General features: G+C 47.7%; 1 protein-coding gene across 4 annotated transcripts in view; it reads left to right on the plus strand.

The window, feature by feature from the left end:
• The window catches only part of MBNL3 (muscleblind-like splicing regulator 3), a 50,163-nt gene that overhangs the window by 929 nt on the left and 38,981 nt on the right, over positions 1-10,253 (plus strand). The window lies entirely within an intron of this gene.

Consider the following 10,253-nt stretch of genomic DNA (forward strand, 5'->3'; position numbering starts at 1 on the left):
AGGAATGAAAGCAGCGTTTTAAGATAATGAATCAGCTTTCTGTGTATTTCCTGGAGACGGGAGTTGTAGACGCACTTTAGTGCCGTCCTGTAGATGAGGAACAGCCAAAATATTTGGAGTGCAGCACTCCCAGAAAACTGAGCTTTGGGAAAATGCTTTTTTGCAAGGGATGTGCGAAGACAGGGCCTGTCCCAGTTACAGCTGAGCCTTTTTGCTGGTGCTTATCTTTGCAGAATTGATTCTGCACGCAGGCAGTGGCTCTTGGTTTGTTATCACTGTCATTGGAGCTCCAGGGGTGACCTTTCAAAATTTACCAAATCTCTGGGGTCTGAGTTGGGGCAGGGATGGGGGGTCTCCCAGGAGGGGAGATCAGCATCTCTCATTGGAGTTGCTTCTCCACATTTCTCAGGAAAGGAACATCCTCTTTTATTTTACTCTTTTTTTCCCCAAAAGTCTGGCTTCTCAGGGGTGTTTTAAATAGGGTGATAAAAACCCTGAGACAACATGGGTAACTGATAGCTTTTGAGAACTCCTGGCATTGTGTTTAATGTTTTAATTAACCTGTTAGAGTTTCTAGAAGGAATCTGGTAAATTTCACAAGCTTAAACGTTTTCCCTTGAACTTCAACTGCTGCTTGGAATTATTTGGGTTTATTTTTATGAACCTAATGAGTAACAGAACTGGTGGAATTATGTATGCACAGGTTCAGACTGGGGCTGGATCCAGTCTTAACAGGGGTTTACCCATTTTATTACTGTTTGTGGCTTCTTCATATTTTCACTTCTGTTCCCATTTATCAAGAAGTTTGAGCTTCCTATTTGGCTTTGTTTTTGCTTTTTAAAATCTGATTATATGCAGTGACTCTTAGTTATACAGTGACTTTCAAATGTTCATTTACACTGCTGATTTGCTGACAGCAAGAGGCAGAAATATATTTATCGGAGGGGGAAAAAAGTCATGTTCTATATGTCCTTGAAATTTTGGAATTATAGCCATTGGCAGTGCAGGTACTTTGAATGAAGAGATTAATCTGTTTGCATTTATAGTATTTATTTGTGAACTGAAAGGACTGCTGACATGCCATGTAGGGGTAGTGCTGTGACCCTTGCAGAACTTGCCTGATGTTTGCAGTGTCCTGGGAAGGTGTCCCCTGGGCAGCCCCCCTGCTTGGCTTGGCTCTGAGCTGCACCAGTGTCACCAGTGGGTGACACTTCCACATGTGTGCTGGTTGGGGTGCAGTGTTTTGTAGCATGCCCAGGCTCTCTGTGCTGGCCCTTTTCTGCACGTGTAGGGCTGTGAGATGAGCAGGACCAAGTGTGTGGGCAGCTGGGGTTCAAATCCCACCCACTGGCACAAGTGAACACTTCTTCAGTGGTGTGGAATGGGCTGGGTGACACCATGTTGGGAAACCAAAAAATGCTGAAGGAGTAGAGTATGATCTTATGCAGCTCAGCACGTTTCCTGTGTAACTAGCTGTAAACTGATGTTCTTGGTGCAGTTTCTTCTTGCCATAGCAACAGGTGCCCAGTATATGCTAGTTAAGTGGCCTGGATTTTTGGGAATGGATGTTCCAGGCTTAGGAAGGCCTCATGGAGGGCTGACAGCTCTGCCTTTGGGCAGCACACTGGGAAGTGAGGTCAGGCAAGGCACAGCACATGGCCAAAGGTTGACAGTGGGACTGTTTCTGCACCCCACTTCTCAAACAAGAACTAAATCTTGAAGCTCTTCTTTCCTCCAGCCGCTTGGCTTCAGTTGCTCTTGCCGGGCAGAGCCCTGTTCTACTGTGCTGTGGAGAGATGCAGTCCCCAGTGCCACAAGCCTGTGTGTGTGTGTACACCATGTGTTTCCCAGTGGAGATAACCATCCTGGTGACTAAACACTCAAACAATGGTCTTTCTGTTCTTGGGCTGGAGCTGGGCTTGCAAAGCCCTGTTTGCCGCGATATGGAGGGCCTTGTGTTTGTAATAATGGGCTCCCTTACCTGGTGACTAGAGAGATGTTAGATTCTTAGACCTGTGAAGAGGCTTTTCTTGCCCACCCTGTGGACATCTTGGTGCAGTCAGCCACTGCTTCCCTTGGACAGCTGTTGAACACAGACCCTCTCTCCTTCAGAGAGCTCACTAGCTGCTGCAGTGCTCTTTTCATCTTTCACACCCTGCATTAGCAGAACATCTGGGTTGCTTTCTTGGAGACAGGATATAGGATGCATGCAGCTAATAAGTTTTCCCCTTGTCTCGCAGTCACCCAGGGCTTTGTTCAGAGGTTGCTTATCTGCATCCATTGTGTCGTGCTGTTCCTGGTTTTTTTTTTTCTCACAGACCTCTTAAAGCCTGAACAATACCTTCATACAGGAACTTCTGATAACTCAGCATACAATGGTTTCACCTCACTAGTCAGGTCATGCACAGCATCTGTATGCTTACTGCATCTCACTTTTTTCTTTTTTCTTCCCCCCCCCCCTTTAATTTCGTATAGTGATTCTGCCTCTGGTGCAGTGGTAAGAGCAGTAATGCTTCCAGAAGCAGTCAGGCTGCCTCAGTGTGGGTTGTTTCAAGGATGAAAATGTGTGCTACCTATAAGCTTGTGAAGAACACTCAGGACTTCAGGGGCTTCACTGATGCTTGGGTGGGGTACCCCAGGGCAGGCTGTGCAGGAGTGTTGTGTGCTTGTGAAATGCTTCTGTCATGAAATACTGAGTCTTGCTTAGGTTGCAAGTGCAGGGCTGGATCTTACTGTCCTGAGCTGTGGTTCTTCAAAGGGGGTGTTGACACATTTGTAGGCAGCAGAAGGAACCTTTCCCAAGCAGATTGATTTGAAACTTAAAAATAGTTCCTTGTGAGAAGCTCCTCGCAGATTTGATTTGGATGCCAAGAGAGCTCTGACTACTGGTGCTTCCCCCCTTGTTACTCTGGAAGAACTGTGTTGTCTGAACTAATTTGTGTGAATGTCAGGGCAAGCTGCACTGCTTGGTGGAGGGCAGTCCAGAAGCATGAGAGCCCTCCACTGTTGGGCCACTCCCCTCCAGAAATGACCACGATGGCTGCTGGGCAGCAGCTGATGCTCTGCAGTACCTCTTAGGCAAGTCCCTTGGCACCTCTGAGACATTTAGAGCAGAGGAGAGGAGTGTACTGTCATTGCTGCAAACCCAGATGGCCTTTGGGTTCATCCTGGGCTTGGTGTGCACTGTCCAGTGCAGAGCTGGTGCTTTTTGTAAGGGTCAGGACACAGTTTACTGGCTTGTGGCAGCTCTTACAAAGGCCTGTTGTGGCACGGTGGGCTGTCTGCAAGCACTCAAGTCATTAACCTTCCTACTCAGGCTGGATCAGGCAGGCACGGTATCAGCCTGTCTGCTTCTTAATTCCCTGGCCAGAAATCGTTAGTAGTGTTCTGTTTCTAAAGATGTCAGGAAGGAAAAAAAAAAGCGCCTTCTTTGGTCACTAGAAACACTAATTGAGCAGTAGGCTGAGAGGTGGTTTCTAGGAGATAGTGACATATTATATAAAAATATGCAGGTAATGCAAACCAGGTGCTCACAGAGGCTTTGATTCATACTTCTCACAGTTTGGGTATCTGCACTATGCACTCATGGGTTGAAAAAAAAATAAAATAATAATTACAAGCCCAGCTTTGTGGGATGTCTTTGTTTTTTTAAAAAATTTGCGTTACGAACGTAGGTGTTTCCATATGCAAATCCAAGTTTTGAAGAGGATTTTGAAAGATAGAAAATGGTGTGGTGAATATTTCAGGGATGTGAATTTTGACTTTGGAAGGTCTAATTTAAAAAACATCATTAAGCTATTGTGTTTCAAAGCAACTTTTCATTAAAAAAAAGAAGAGTTGTCTGTGAACAGGCATAAAGTCAGGAGTTAAAGGTACAGTTTTGTCTAAATTGTCTTATTTTCTGAAAGAAGAGTTATTATCTGGTAATAGCATTCAAAGACCCATGGCAATCTAAAAAGTTTGCTATGCTTGTGCAATAAACATACCAAATGATCTTGAGACTGGTGTACCTGAGGCTGTTCCTTATAGTTTTCATGCTAATTTGTACCTATTTTATACTGACTTCACTAGAATTATTTCTGCTGCTAGTTTGAAGTTTGAATTTTTTTTTTAATTTAAATGAACTGCAAACTAAGAAACAACTCAAAACACCCACTAAACTTAGCATATGGTTATGGTCGTACAGAGGAAGAAGAAAGCAAACAAAGCCATAGAGATATTTTTTGAGACACACTGACTACATGTCTCAACATAATGGAGATGCAAATAAACCAGATGAGCAACATTGAGCAAAGTCACCTTTGTGAGAAACCTCTACTTTTCATCTGTCATTAAGGCACTTAGCTACGTAGCAACAGCGTTTGGTGATGAGAAGTAGATTTGCAGCAGCTTTCTGTCTTGTCTGGATGCTCATGCATCTTATGGCACTTACTAAGTGCTTTTTATAACCACTGAATCAAACGACTAAAAGCGGGGGAAAAAATGTATTTAAACTTACTTATAAAAGAACTGTTGCTGTTGTATTTCTCTTAGAGTGGTACTTAAAGGAGAATGAGAACTTAAATGAAAAAAGCAATATTTTGGTCTGATCCCTTCTTGGGTATGGGTTACAACAAGCTCTGTGTTTTTGCAGTATAATTTAATTGGCACGTGTGCTGTGTGTACTCTGCGATGTCTCCAGAAGGTTCTCAGCACAGCTGTGGGATGGAAACTGCTGACAGAGAAGCTCACCTGATGGTGCCTGTGGCTGAGCATCTCCCAAGTCTACCCCTGTGTCTGGACTGCAGATGCTTTCTCTTTGGAGTCACACTGGTTACTTGACTGGTGTGTGACCTCCCTAAGCATGTTCAACTTTCCAAGGAAAGATAGATGTCATTGCTTTAATCTGCCTACCTGATCTTTCTGTAGGACAGAGGTCTGTGCAGAGCACGTTTGATTTGTTTAGCATTATCTATAGGTTTCTCTGATGTCCCAGCAGACTCACTTCTTGTGACTTTCTGATAGCTGAAGCATGACAGATGAGCATTAGTGAATCTTGCTGTCATGGTTGAAAAGGTGGGTTTCCTGTCTGTGGCAGTGCATGGTTACAGGGTGACACCAGGTCTGGTCTTGTGTTTGTGGAAATGTCCTCCAAAGTCTTTTGGTTTTGAACATGTAGAGCATTGCACCCCAGGCCTTCTCACCCCACATATCTTTTGAGGGCTCGTTTGCAAAGGGGCAGATGCCTTTGCTGTCTGGAGGTGCTGGTCTCGTGTGGTGTCCCTGGGGTCAACTTGAAGAGGCTGGCAGAGGTGCGGGTGTGGGCTGGCACTTTGGGAGGCACTTTTGCAGGCACAGGACAGCTCTCCTTTTCTTTCTTCCTGCAGCTTATGAATTAATTTATTACAACTTTTTCTTGGGCCTCAGACTTGAGTGTAATTTCCCTCGAATGTGTTGGAAAGCAGAGCAGTGGCTACAAATCTGTCCTGAGACTGCACTTGGGAGGCCAGCCTCTTGGGGGAGGCAGGCCAAGCAGATTCAGCGGTGTTCTCCTGCCAGCCTCCCCTCTCCTCACCAGCCAGCCTCTCTGCAGCTCCCAGTCGTCTTCCCTGTGGCACAAGCAAACCACCATCCCCAAAGAGTAAAGCCAGCAGCATTTACACTATGGGTATCAGCCAAGAGAAACCTTGGTTTTCTGGTTGGGATGATGTTGGTAAAGTGCTGACTGCTGCTCGCACTTGCCTAAAAAAGCAGGAGAGACATTCTTTTGGGATGTGACTCTAAACCCTTCTGAGCTGCTGCCTGTGCTTAAGTAGTTACATTTTGAAGCCTTTTATGGGCATCTAGCAGTGTTGCACGGGCCATGGCATGCCACCTCCTGCTCCTCAGGCTTGCTTGCCTTTTTCAAGGGCAGAGCCCTCCAGTCTGAGGTTCCATTTCTGCAAAATACTTAAGCCGGATTTTAAGCCCTGTAGAATTCCTGTGGGCAGCAAAGAGGTCCTTGCACTGAAGTGAGCTTTTGCATCAGGTTTTGAGGGAGGGAAACGTTCCTCAGCCGTTTCCCAAAGGGGGAGACGTGCCTGCAGTTGTCTCCTCTGCCACCTTTGTGTTTCCTTTTTGGGAGAGTTTCTTTGCACACCCTCGGCACACGCACCTGGCTCCTGCAGTCCTGCCAGCTCTGCTTGGATCTGCAGGCACAAGCTCTGTGCCCATGACCCAGCACAAATGCAGCGTGGTGCTCTGCAAGCCCCAGGGGTTTCCTCTGCGCTGGAAGGAGGGACATGGGTGCTGAAGCCCAGCTAGCAAGCTGTGGCAGCTCTTGTGTGGCTGTGAGTCAGAAGTTGGCCCAGGGAGCACAGAGGCTTGTGTGTTTGTACAGTAAGCTCTGGCACCTCAGTGAGTGCTGTGCTACAAGCCATAGTGCTGCCAGATTCACATGGGGAAGGAAGTTCAAGCTTTACATCTTCCAGACCTGATCTAGAGCAGTAGCTAACACAGGGATTCAAATCAGTGCTCCAAACTTGCATAGTCCCTATCCCTAGAGAGTGCTTGAGACAGAGTATCCCTGTAAACATGGAGCCACACTTGGCTGTGGTGTTCTTGTTGTGCTGCTGTGTCAGTGAAACTGCTTCTCTTGCTCATTCATGGTTGCATTAGCCCAGTGAAGCCAGCTGAGGGAAAGGCAGTAGAAGATGCCTTTGAGGAGAATGACTCTGAAGGAGCATGTGGAGTTGGTGGATTTCTTCAGCAGCACAGCATGTTTGATGTAATCCCCATGCTGACAGTGGCTTTCTGACACTCGGTTCACCCATCTGAAGGAGAGTGCAGCAACATGCATCTCTGTAATTGAGCTGTTTGGAAGCTTTAAAACAAATATAAGCAATATGTGCCAGGCTTTCTGGAGAGCCCATCATTTGACATTTCCCACAGAGCGTTTAAGTAAGTGGTTAGATTTCTGAGTGAGGAGCTGAGCTCTTTGAAAATCTGTCCCTATAAATATTGTTATACTGGTATTAAAATAAATGCTTTGAGGCACTTGGGTGAATGTAATGCTATACAGGCACAGTTTTACTTGGGGCTTATTAATGTTGTTTTATTGCTGTTCATAAAACTGCAGAGAACCAGGCACTGACCCCCTTCTTTTCCCCATGTAGCCTCTCATACCACATCTGATGAAGGCCTTTTGATTAGAGGAAAGGCCAAGGATTTAGAAAGCCAGCTTTCAAAGCCTTGTGAGGATGCAGGCCGCTTTAGAGTGTTGTAATGTCAGTGTCTGTGCCTAATTTCACTTTTTGACCTCACAGGAGCAGTACAAAGAAAATGCTTTTGAAGGTTGAGTGGAGCTGAGCTACTGTAGTAACAAGACTCTGGGTGTTTTAGATAGGTGTGCTAATGGAGTAGGCATTTTAAACCCTGACTCCTTCAAAAATACTAGCTATCAAACACAGTTCTTCTGCAAGTTTACCTGTCTATTACAAAATGGCAGGGAAAATATCCAGGTTAACCATAGCAAATGTGTTAGGATACTAAAATAATTCTGCTGTCCATACAGTAGAAAGTAGAAGTTCTGCTCTTGAAAGCCTTGGTGCTGCTGACTCTAAACATCTGGTTAGTGTTTGCCCTTGGTTTTGGGTTTCAGTGATGTGGTCACTTGGTGTCCCCACTGTCAGAGGAGTGATTTTTAACGTGTTACTCTGCTTTTTTACCTCCTCTGAAGCCAGCACCTGGGCATGGCTCTGTGCTGGTCTCTGCATGCTTGAGCTCTGAGCTGGAAGGCCGGGAGATAGAGGTGCCTTCCTGCAACATTTTGCTTAAGGCTGTGAGGAAGGTGTGTATTCCTGAGGCAGGCCAGTTGGCTTGCTGGAGCATGAGGGTACTCCAACCAAGCAATTCCCTAAGTTTGTAGTGAAATGTCACAGCAGATGGCCTGCTTAGAATGTGGGATATTATTAGAACCATGATCGGTGCTAATAAGGTCATTGGCAGTGGGGGAGGAGGTCGGTGTCTGACCTTGTTTGAAAGGTGGCAGCCTGTGCTCTGGGGGAGTTTTTCTCTTACAGCAGTGGAATGTGGATTTTCAAAACAAGCTACTTTGTGTATTAATCTGGCTGCACATTGGAGGGTCAGACCCACAGTCCAGCCTAGCATGCCCACTGCAGGCATCCTGGGGAAGCTGCTGGCCTCCACCCCTCACTGGGGTGGGTGCACAGAGCACCATTAAAAAGTGCAGACAAATTCTGCTTTAGTTAACAGTCTAAGGAATGGGAACCCATTAGCTAGTGCTGCAGAACAGATACAATATCACAAAGCATTGCCCAGCCAGGTAACTGGTTAGCGGTGTGCACTGAGTTTTATCATGCTTCTGAACACACTCTGCATTAACACAGCTCTTTTAGCTGGTCTCTCCTACACTGGTGTCAAAAAAAGCTCCCAAAACAACCACTGCAGACAGGAGTGTTGGAGTCAGCTAAGTGATGTCCACATCTCTGCCCAGCTGTACCCACACCAGGTTCTGACGAGGATTTAAGCCATTAGACCAAACTGTGCTGCTTTAACTCCATTTGTCTCCTTACCTCTGCGTTCAGTGAGCAGTTCTGGAGTGCAGTGATCAGCTCTGGGTGCTTTTTGAGAGAAAACAGCTCTCAGACAGAGGTATTTGGGAAAGCATGGAGTATCTGGCTGGGATGGAGATGGCCAGGGACAGCACTGACACAGCAGAGCTGCAGCCAGCCCGCCTGAGAGCGCAGCCGTCATTAGGTGGTGCTTCCCTAAGTCGTTATTACCACAGGGACACGGCTGGTGCTGGGAACAGTCACACGGAGATTAGGTCCTTAAAGAGCCCCGACACAACTGAGCAAAGTTTGAAAACAAAACCTGGGTGTGCGATCCCAGCTGTGCTGGCCGGTCCCGCCCGGTGTTTCTTCCCCCTGCTGTCTGCTCCTGCAGGATCAGAGTGTGAGTAAAGCTTGGTTTCTTGTCACTAAGTAATTGATCCCACACTGCTGTTTCATGCAGCATTGTGCTGTGTGCAGGGCTCGGGCACTGCTCCCGGGGTCTCTTCCACGTGGTGCTGGAGACACCAAGTGCTGGATGAATTTGACAGGAGCAAGAGGGAGCCTCCCAGGGCTGGCACCTCAGCCTGTGCAGTAGTGCTTGAGTAGCCAGGGCAGCAGGGAGTTGAAAGCCAAACATGTAGATGAATCTTCAAGGAGGGCTTGGAAGGTCATTCGGATGTGGCAGAGATGATGGTGCTTGAGGTAAGCTGTAGGAAGGAAAGTGCTTTTCTCCCCATGAGGGAATCTTGTTTCATGAAACAGCTGATTTCCACGACAGAGTTGTCTTTGGATGGGATGTTGCTCCTTCCCAAGTGCTGTAGGGGAAGGCATTAAAGATGTACCCTGGTGCTTTCTGCAGGAGCCCCCCTAAATTTTGCTTCCATGGCAAAAGACTTGCAGCCTTATGCCTTGTTTCTGCTTTCTGCTCTGTTTCCTCCTCCCCTCCAGGCTTATTTGTCCCTGAGCCCTCCTGTGGCTCCCCTGTCCTCTCTGTACCTGTCTTTAGGAGTGGTGTCTGTGGGGACTGACCAAGGCAACCCAGGAAGTCTCTTGCCCTCTGTCTCTGCTGTTGCTTCAGCAGTCATTTTTATGTCTCGGTGCATCTGCTGCACTTGCAGATGAAGCGGTAATCATCATGGTTACCTCCCTGCGGACTGTGGCTCCCCACTGTGTCAGTCTCATGTTGCCTGTGAAGCCTCAGTGCTGTGCTGCAGGGGGGAGCTGGGGCAAGGCAGGCAGCCCCAGTGACTCAGAGATGCTCAGGGCAGGACAGGGATGTCTGAAACCTTCAGTGAGCTGCAGGAGATGGACTGTGGGGAGTGAGGTGGGGGTGACACCATGGAGGGGTAGAGTGGCTCCCCAGGACTCTGTCCCACGGGATAGGGGAGCTTGGGGATGCAGCACAACCCTCAGCCACCCCTCACTGTCTGCTTCACCCTGCGAGCTGGTGCAGCACCAGCACAGCCTCACTGCCAGCTCCATGTCACGCTGCTGTCACCGGAGCCCACTCAGACTGCTCCTGCACCACAGTTGGGAGAGCTTAGGTGGAGGGTGGGGAAGATGGGGAGCAATGGTGAGATGGGAAGCACAGGCTGCCTGCTGCTGGGAGGCAGGAGATCAGGCAGCATCACAGGTATCGCAGCCACAGCGTGGCAGCTGCAGCAGTCAGGCATGGAGGGGCTGGGGTGCAGGCCTGGGGGCGCGGAGGGCCGGTCCTCG

The sequence above is a fragment of the Chaetura pelagica genome, unplaced genomic scaffold (genome assembly GCF_000747805.2).
Source record: "Chaetura pelagica isolate M959 unplaced genomic scaffold, ChaPel_1.0 scaffold456, whole genome shotgun sequence".
NCBI classification, from domain to species: domain Eukaryota; kingdom Metazoa; phylum Chordata; class Aves; order Apodiformes; family Apodidae; genus Chaetura; species Chaetura pelagica.